Genomic DNA, 9,428 nt, shown 5'->3' with positions numbered 1-9,428 from the left:
GGTTTTGTTTCGCGGTAAACGAAACGTTAACATCATCTGACTTTTTTTTTGTTTTTTTACAGTACCGAAATGTGGCACCGGCGGATCTCACGTGAATCGGTACTCGGTACCCTTAAAAGTACCGGATTCGGTACCCATCCCTAGGGGGTGCCCGCCGGCGCATTAACGCGACTAACCAATGGAATGACGCAGCGAAAAGGCGGACGCCCCGGGGTTAGTCTGCCCCAGCGCCCCCCATCCACCATCCCGGGGGGTGCCGCCCTGAGCCCCTCATCCCGAAACACCTCCACGGATGATTTATGTCGCAGGGTTCGTTCCGCGACCTCAGAATCCGCCCCGTGTCCAAACCGCACCTGTCACCGCGCCGCCGCCGCCTACACACGCGCTTACTGAAGAACAAGCCGTGCGTGCAAAATGGCAATTTTCCACCCACCTAGAGAATGAAAAAAGAAAGGAGAGAGAGAGAGAGAGAGAGAGAGAGAGAGAGAGAGAGAGAGAGAGAGAGAGAGAGAGAGAGAGAGAGAGAGAGAGAGAGGATCTAATCCATTGGTAAGGTAAAAGAAGGGATGTGCGGTGATAAGTAGAACAGGTGCGCGAGGGGGCTCTGGATCCTGCTAACGAGGGAGCTGAACTGCACGCTCCGCTGGCCAGAACATCTGTCAGGCTCTGGGTGCGAGTTGGGCTTTTCTACAGTACCTTCCGGAAAAAACGCAGTTTGCACAGCGAGAGGCGGCAGATGGTGGAGCGCTTAATAGGCATAGAAATGCAACGAACCGGCGGACGGGTGGAGTAGGCGTAGCTCTGTACGGTGGAGTAGGGGGGCATGGAGCTCTGTACGGTGGTGGAGTAGGGGGGCATGGAACTCTGTACGGTGGTGGAGTAGGGGGTGCGTGGCTCTGTACGGTGGGGTTGGGTGGAGTAGGTGGGTGCGGAGCTCTGTACGGTGGGGTTGGGTGGAGTAGGTGGGTGCGTAGCTCTGTACGGTGGGGTTGGGTGGAGTAGGTGGGTGCGTGGCTCTGTACGGTGGGGTTGGGTGGAGTAGGTGGGTGCGGAGCTCTGTACGGTGGGGTTGGGTGGAGTAGGTGGGTGCGGAGCTCTGTACGGTGGGGTTGGGTGGAGTAGGTGGGTGCGGAGCTCTGTACGGTGGGGTTGGGTGGAGTAGGTGGGTGCGTAGCTCTGTATGGTGGGGTTGGGTGGAGTAGGTGGGTGCGGAGCTCTGTACGGTGGGGTTGGGTGGAGTAGGTGGGTGCGTAGCTCTGTACGGTGGGGTTGGGTGGAGTAGGTGGGTGCGGAGCTCTGTACGGTGGGGTTGGGTGGAGTAGGTGGGTGCGTAGCTCTGTACGGTGGGGTTGGGTGGAGTAGGTGGGTGCGGAGCTCTGTACGGTGGGGTTGGGTGGAGTAGGTGGGTGCGGAGCTCTGTACGGTGGGGTTGGGTGGAGTAGGTGGGTGCGTGGCTCTGTACGGTGGGGTTGGGTGGAGTAGGTGGGTGCGGAGCTCTGTACGGTGGGGTTGGGTGGAGTAGGTGGGTGCGGAGCTCTGTACGGTGGGGTTGGGTGGAGTAGGTGGGTGCGGAGCTCTGTACGGTGGGGTTGGGTGGAGTAGGTGGGTGCGGAGCTCTGTACGGTGGGGTTGGGTGGAGTAGGTGGGTGCGGAGCTCTGTACGGTGGGGTTGGGTGGAGTAGGGGGGTGCGGAGCTCTGTACGGTGGGGTTGGGTGGAGTAGGTGGGTGCGGAGCTCTGTACGGTGGGGTTGGGTGGAGTAGGTGGGTGCGGAGCTCTGTACGGTGGGGTTGGGTGGAGTAGGTGGGTGCGGAGCTCTGTACGGTGGGGTTGGGTGGAGTAGGGGGGTGCGGAGCTCTGTACGGTGGGGTTTGGGGGCGGGGGCGTGCTACGGGAGTTGCGGAGAGCCGTCCTCAGGTAAGTCTAAGCTCAGGGTGTTGCCCGGTCTGACCCCCACCCCCCCCCCCCCCCCCTTCCTTTCCCACCCGACGGAGGAGAGCCTAACGAGCTCATCACACTTAACGAGCGCGTAATTGCCAGTGTCGCGCGGCGTCCCCGAAGGTCAGAGTGCAGGTTGCCGTGCCAACAGTGGAACGGTCTTGGCACCGCCTTCCTGCCAGCTCCTCGTCGCGCGGCTCGCCTCGGGCCCCCCCCCCCTCCCCCCGCTGCGTACACAATGTCACGGAGGGAAGGACGCGGAGAACTTCCAGGAACACGAGAGGCGGCCTGATGACGCGGGAGGGAGGGAGGGAGGGAGGGAGGGAGGGAGGGAGGGAGGGAGGGAGGCTTTAGTCGACTGCGAGGGAAGAAAAGTAAAATGTTTAATTTCACACCGTGAAGACACACAACCCAGGCAGGCACACCAACCTCACTTATACGAGACACAGGATCAACTGTCTTACGGGTATTTTGCTCTAACCCCCTTTTTTTTTTTTTTTTTACTGAACATAATCGGTGATATGAATACCATTGGTGATTTCACTGTGTGATTTAGCATTGTGTGTGTGTGTGTGTGTGTCAAGTTCAAGTTTGTTTATTATTCAGAATACAGAATACTTTATGATGAAATGCTTGTTTCTGTATGAGCCCCTGAGAGTGTGCTACATACAGTAAAAAAAAAAGTAAGTAAAAAAAAATGTAAAAGTTATTAAGAAGTAAGTAAAAAGTAAGTAAAGGAATGTTCACTCAATATACATATATACAATATACAGAGTAAAATGAGTAACAATGCAGAAATGAGATGAGGTACAAAACTTAGGGTAGGGTGCAAATGAGGTATTAATGTAGTGCAATGTGTGTGCGTGTGCGTGTGTGTGTGTGTGTGTGTGTGTGTGTGTGTGTGTGTGTGTGTGTGTGTGTGTGTGTGTGTGTGTGTGCGCGTGTGTGTGTGTGTGTGTGTGTGTGTGTGTGTGTGTGTGTGTGTGTGTGTGTGTGTGTGTGTGTGTGTGAATCTGTTTGACACAACTGTCATCCTGGAGGTTGGCCCCCCGAGTGCAGCTTTCACGGAGCGGAGAGAGACCGTTCGCATGGTCCTTAAATTCTCTGCTTCGAAGTGGGTTATGCTTAGAGTTTATCTTTAGAGCAGGGCGATGGACCACCAGCCCTGATTCCAAACTCTAAGCATAACCCACTTCGAAAGAGGGCCAAAGCATAACCAGTTCGAAGCAGAGAATATATATGTACAAGGCGGACATTTCTATCCCAGAGCCCTTCGGAGCTAAACCAATCAGAGAGGGTCTTCGCAAACTGCGGCTATGGAAAAAAAGCACGCGGCTCGTGGAGCTTCCATGTCCTGGACTAATCGGGGGGCCCCGGTCAGAGGAGATGTCAGACTAGGTGACCCGGGTCCGGGGTGGGACCGAGCCACGTCGCACGTTCCCACTAGAGCTGGGCCGTTAACGGCGTTAACGTGCTGCGTTAGCGCAAGACTAGTATCGCGCGATAATATAATTGACGCAGTTAATCTAATTTTTTTTTAAATAAATCCACTGGAGCAGTTGGGGGTTAATTGCCTTGCTCAAGGGCACTTCAGCGGTTGGTGTTCCTGCCGGTCCCAGGGATCGAACCGGCAACCTTCCGGTCACAAACACGCTTCTCTAACCTTTAGGCCACCGCTGCCCCACGGACTGAACTGAATTGAGTGACCTGACTGGTTTATGGGAGTTTAACACACATGCTGGACTGAAAATGAATTGTTTGTTTTATAGAATAGAATAGACTTTTAATTGTCATTGCACAGTATACAACGAAATTGAAATGTTTGCTTATGATTTGAATTGAATCCAATACATGGACATTTTGATTTTGAATTGAGCATGACTCTTGAGTGGTTTTTGAATTTATGAAAAGGTAATTGATTGTTACATTTTAGCAAACTAACCTATGATTTAGCTTGCTCAGTAGTCTAGGCCTACTATTAATTTAATTATTTGTCTACCTTTATGTGGTACAGTCTTATGCCGGAGCTATAGGCCTAATTAACCAATTAAAAAGGTAATTTGATTTGCATTGGCAGGGTTTGGCCCTGTCTGGCACCCAACAGGAAAAATATTATAGGCACTATAAGTAGACACCGCTACATAAAACAAGCTGGTCTGCCTGAGTGACTGGTGGAAGAAGGAGAAATAGAGATTGGACTGATTGAGTCAAGCCATGTCACATAGTTCAAGTTTGAAACTATGTGAGAGTGTGCTAGATACTGTACTGTTCTGTACTGGTAATATTATTTATTTGTGTTAACTTCTGAATAAAACAACTTATTAAACACAAGTACATCTTATTGAACATTATTTTGATATTTCATTACCAATTATCATAGCAAAACAGCTTTTTCAAACAGTCTAATGCATTTTGGAAACGGGAGATGGGCTCATGGTGTAATGGGCCACCTGGCCTGAGAAACATAAGGAGGAAAGAAAAAGTAAGGACTTACTTCTGGTCATTATTTGGGTAGAACACACATATTTTGAATGCCTTCGGCAGACATTTTTTTTTTGAGCCATTTTAATCTAGATTAATCTAGATTAAATCCAGGATTGCAGATAGATTAATCTAGATTAAAATAATTAATCTATGCCCACCTCTAGTTCCCACAGACAGTGCAAAATCTTATTCAAGGACTTTCAAGTACTTTTCCAAGCGCTATTTTTCCATTTTAAAAGGGCATTTAAAAGGATACAATTCACTTTTAAATGCTGTTTTTGATCGAAAAAATATCGGATCCAATATTTATGGCTTAAAACTAATTTCCGACAATTAGTTACACTTTAAATAAAAATAAATAAGTATATGTCTTGATTCAGAACTATTTGATAATGGATGAGCAAAACATTCAATGTGAATGGTTGATTTTAATTTCAAGGACTTTTTAAGTGTGGTTTACCACGTTGAGGTCCGGGGGTGGGGGGGGGGGGGGGGGGGTAGCAAGCGAGCGAGTGTCCACAGGTATATTGTTTTTTCGTTTTGATTTTGGTGTTTTTTGTGTGCAGTCTGTCTCAATTATTGTCTTACCATGTTGTGTTAAGTTGTTGCATTGGGATGTCTTTTTATGTATTATTATTATTATTATTATTATTATTATTATTATTATTATTATTATTATTATTATTATTATTGTTATTGTATTGTGATATGTCTTTGTTTCATGTTTGAAAAAATAAAATAAAAATATTTGATCACAAAATGAATTTCACTTGTTAAAAAATTTACTGTTTTCAAGGAATTCCAGGCCTTGACTTTTTTTTGTCAAAAATCAAGCCCTTTAAGCACTTTAGGGACCTTGTGCGAACCCTGCAGGGTTCTGTTGATGCCAGGTGGGAGTCACCACAGGGTGGTTCTGGTTCTGATGACAGGGTGACAGAGTGACAGGGTGACAAGGTGACAGGGTGGCAGAGTAACAGGGTGACAAGGTGACAGAGTGACAGGGTGACAGAGTGGCAGGCAGTGTTGGGAACTAGTTCAGTTCATAGTTCATAATTCAAAATGTTTAACTAAAGTTCATGGTTTCAAAAATGAACTAATTTATAGTTTATAGTTCTTTTTTCAATACGTACGCGAGCTATTATTTGTAAAAATTATTGCCAGAACCCATATAGAACCACAGACTGCAATCAGAATACTGGCATTTGCAGAACGCTTTGCTGCCGCCCATTCAGTCCAGTAGCAGCTGCAGCTTTCTTACAGTATATTTTCAAAAACATGAGGAAAAACTTAGCTTGAATTGTCTTTATTATGAAAACAAAAACAGGACTTTTGCTTATTCTCAATGTGCCGTTTAAGGTTTGCTGTCGACGTCGTCGATGTACGGACTTGCTTCTTCAAACCGGTGGACAACGTTTTTTTAGTTTTTTTTTCCGTCTGAGTCAGTAATTTAACGTTAAACTCCTAAAGCTGCTCTCGGCTTCGTCCATGATACTAATGCTTGCTGATTCCACGGTTCCACATTGTTTGTTGTGAGGAGTCTGATGATGTATATTTTAGTGCGACAGCCACCCCGGGCACCCCGGGCAGCGTGTCGTAGTGTCCTTGAGCAAGACACTTAACCCCCGATTGGTCCCGATGAGCGGGTTGGCACCTTGCATGGTCGCCTCCGCCGTGAATGGGTGAATGTGAGGAACAAAATTGTAAAGTGCTTTGGATAAAAGCACCATATAAATGCACCTTTACCTTTTACTGCATTTATATAGAGATTTTATCCAAAGCACTTTTACAACCTGTAAAACCATTCACACACAGATGATGGAGGCAACCATGCAAGGTGCCATCCTGCTCATCAGAAGAAGTTAGGGGTTAAGTGTCTTGCTCAAGGACACTTCGACGCGCTGCCGGAAGCTCCAGCTCACAAATCCCCACCTCTCCCAATACTGAGGAAGTCGATCACTGTTAAGTTTCTGCTGCCAAAATCTGCAAAATTCCTTTCATAAGCTCCACCACTGATTCCTCCCTGGGCACCATCGATTCTATCAAATGACTTGCAGATCATAACACTACTAGGCTATTTGGCAACTAGCCATTTCAACTAAATTCTGGAAATAAACTTAAACCATTCCAGAAAGTTGGTAGCTCTGCAAGGTTACAATAACATTGGCAATTTCACTGTATTATATTATACGTGTCCCTATGGGAACTCCACACAGCGGGTTATATTATGTAATAATTACGTCTGTAGACAAGACTCTGTGGGGAAATTGAGGTCCCAATTACATGCCCTTAGTCACACAATGTACAGTAGTGGCTCCGGAGGTAGAGCGGTCATCTGGTAATTGAAAGGTTCCCAGTTCGATTCCGACTACTACTCCCGGCAGCGAGTCCTTGAGCAAGACACTTATTAACCCCTAACTGCTCCCGGTGAGCAGGTTGGCACCTTTTGCATGTTTGCTTCCGCCGTCGGTGTGAGAATGTGAAGCATAAATTGTAAACGCTTTAGATAAAAGCTCTATATAAAGCAGTCCATTTACAACAACCTATTCAGGCCTCAAGTTAGTTTTCCTCCCAATCTACCTGCCTGCATAAAAGCCTACCTCCTCTACATTTCTCTCCCTCACCGACAATTTAGCTGACGTTTTTTATCCAAAGCGATGTTGTGGAATTTTTCAATCAGCCAAACAGTGAAGCTGTAGAAATTCAGAATGAGGTAAATTTGTATTAAAAAAAAAAGAACATAGTTTATTTATCTGTTTCCATGGCCATAAAAAGAAAATTATCTGTTTATCATCAGAGACACAGGAGCGACGGCGTCTGACCAGAAAGTGACAGCGAGCTTTGGTCAGACTTACAATATATACATAATTGACATGACGTAGATAAGATGGCAAATTAATAACAGATCTGACAAGAAAGGTAAACAAAAAATGCCCTAGTGAGAAAATGAAAACAAAAGATGGGTCTAGGGCTTTGTTGTGTCTCATGAGTCACATTAGAACTGGAGTCGAAAATAACCTTGGACGTCTCATATCTCCTGGCCCTTTTGGCTGTAGTTTTAAGAAACACTGTCAGACTGTCGTCCTAGTGTCTTGAGCTGTTATACTAGTTGACCATTGTTAACTAGTCCAGGCTGTACAGAGAATATGTATTTAACACAGAGCTACGCACATGTCCAATTTTATAAGCTGTACAAATGATGTAACGTATAACCATTTACTATTACAGCGACTTACAAGTTCTGCACAACAAAAAGTAAACAGGAAGGGTACAACTCGACAGCTAAGTAACGTAGATCGTCAAACAGTGTTGAACTTGAGTGCTAATCTGCATAGTAGTATAGACATATTAGCATAGTAGGTAGTAGGATAAGCCATGTAGATTCCTTAGCAGCAGAGTGCATACTAGTACAAGACTGAGAATAGCCTGCTTCTCTTTGATGACCCAATGGCTCTACTTTCTACCCGATTACATCCAGAATTCACCCGTACTCTTCTTTAAACTCCTGTCGATAAGCTCCTCAAAACCTTGTTATGTGGCCATGTATGGTATGGCAATGCACAGAGGCATTGACCCAGCCGCCAATGTCTTTTCTTGAACCTGTGCCCTATCATTAAGATTTAAACGGTACTACTTATCCATCCGGTATTTTAACAGTACTCTGGGTCGATTCTTTTTTATTGTTTTCTAAGAGAAAAACACGGAAAAAAAATTGAGAACAGAATTAACATTGCTTTATTTTCTCATATGTACTGTATAGAAATGTACATTATTGAGTAGCAGGTGTGACAGCATTGTTTTAAAGAAATCACTATTACAGACTAAGATGTGATGTAAAATAAATAAAATAAACAATTATTTACAGCAAAAGAAACACGTTTGGATAATTTACTGGTTTTAACTATGGGCTCTAGGCTGCTAGCATACATAACGGCATTTCTATAAAAACACGTTTTAAAAAAATATTTTCTCAATGTGATTTGGTGGAAAATTTTAATAAAAGATTTTAATTGAGAAAATGAGCTTAATTGCCCTGGCTATTTAATTAAAACCGCTTATTATTTTTTTGCAAACCAAAACAACATACTTTATACTTATAGCACATGCATGAGCCTGGTCTCTTTTGAAAGATGACATTCTGAAGTTTCTGATTCCAGAAAAAAAATCAGTTTTAGTGCTAACGTAATAGAGTAACATAGGTCTGAACTTGAGTTGTAGAAAAACTTGTTACTCAAGTTTTTCTGTAGTTAGTAGTCCAGAGGTAGTATTTCCCCAGAAGGTGGTTTGGCTTACAAATCCAGACGGAGCCATAGCCTGAAGCCTTATGTAGTACATATCCAAATTTCATAAAGATCGATTCAGAAATGAGTAATTAGGAGTGATTTTGGTAAACTGTGTACAAAGAAAAACTCAAGTTTTCTCATAGACTTCAATTCATTTGGCTGTTTTTCTCTTCCTGTTAAATAATTTAGTTTGTCACCTAGATCCCTGATTCATACACCCCCACATGGTGTTTCATTGGTAAGCCACACTCATTGGCTACAACGATCCACAATCATTTTCGAGATCGGATATAGATTGACGGAACTACTGCGCCAAAAGTCGGGAGTGGTATTTTGCACAATACCGTGTACTTTGCACAAGTCTCAAATACAGGCATGTAACTTGAGAACCGCTGAACGGATTTTAACGATCCACAATCATTTTCGAGATCGGATCTAGATTGACAGAACTACTGCGCCAAAAGTCGGCAGTGGTATTTTGCGCAATACCGTGTACTTTGCACAAGCCTCAAATACAGGCATGTAACTTGAGAACCGCTGAACGGATTTTGTCGCTATCGACAGGCAACAAATAAGCCTTCAATTCGATATATATATATTGTATTACAAAATATGCACACCCGAGCCACTAGGGGTCACCAAAGTGCCGGTTGCAAAAGGTCCGAAAAACTTCCCATATGTGGGACGTTGCATGCTAAGAGGAAGGCAACTAGCCATTTCAACTAAA

The sequence above is a fragment of the Notolepis coatsorum genome (genome assembly GCF_963971535.1).
Source record: "Notolepis coatsorum genome assembly, chromosome: 4".
NCBI lineage: Eukaryota > Metazoa > Chordata > Actinopteri > Aulopiformes > Paralepididae > Notolepis > Notolepis coatsorum.
This window is presented reverse-complemented; position numbering follows the sequence as displayed.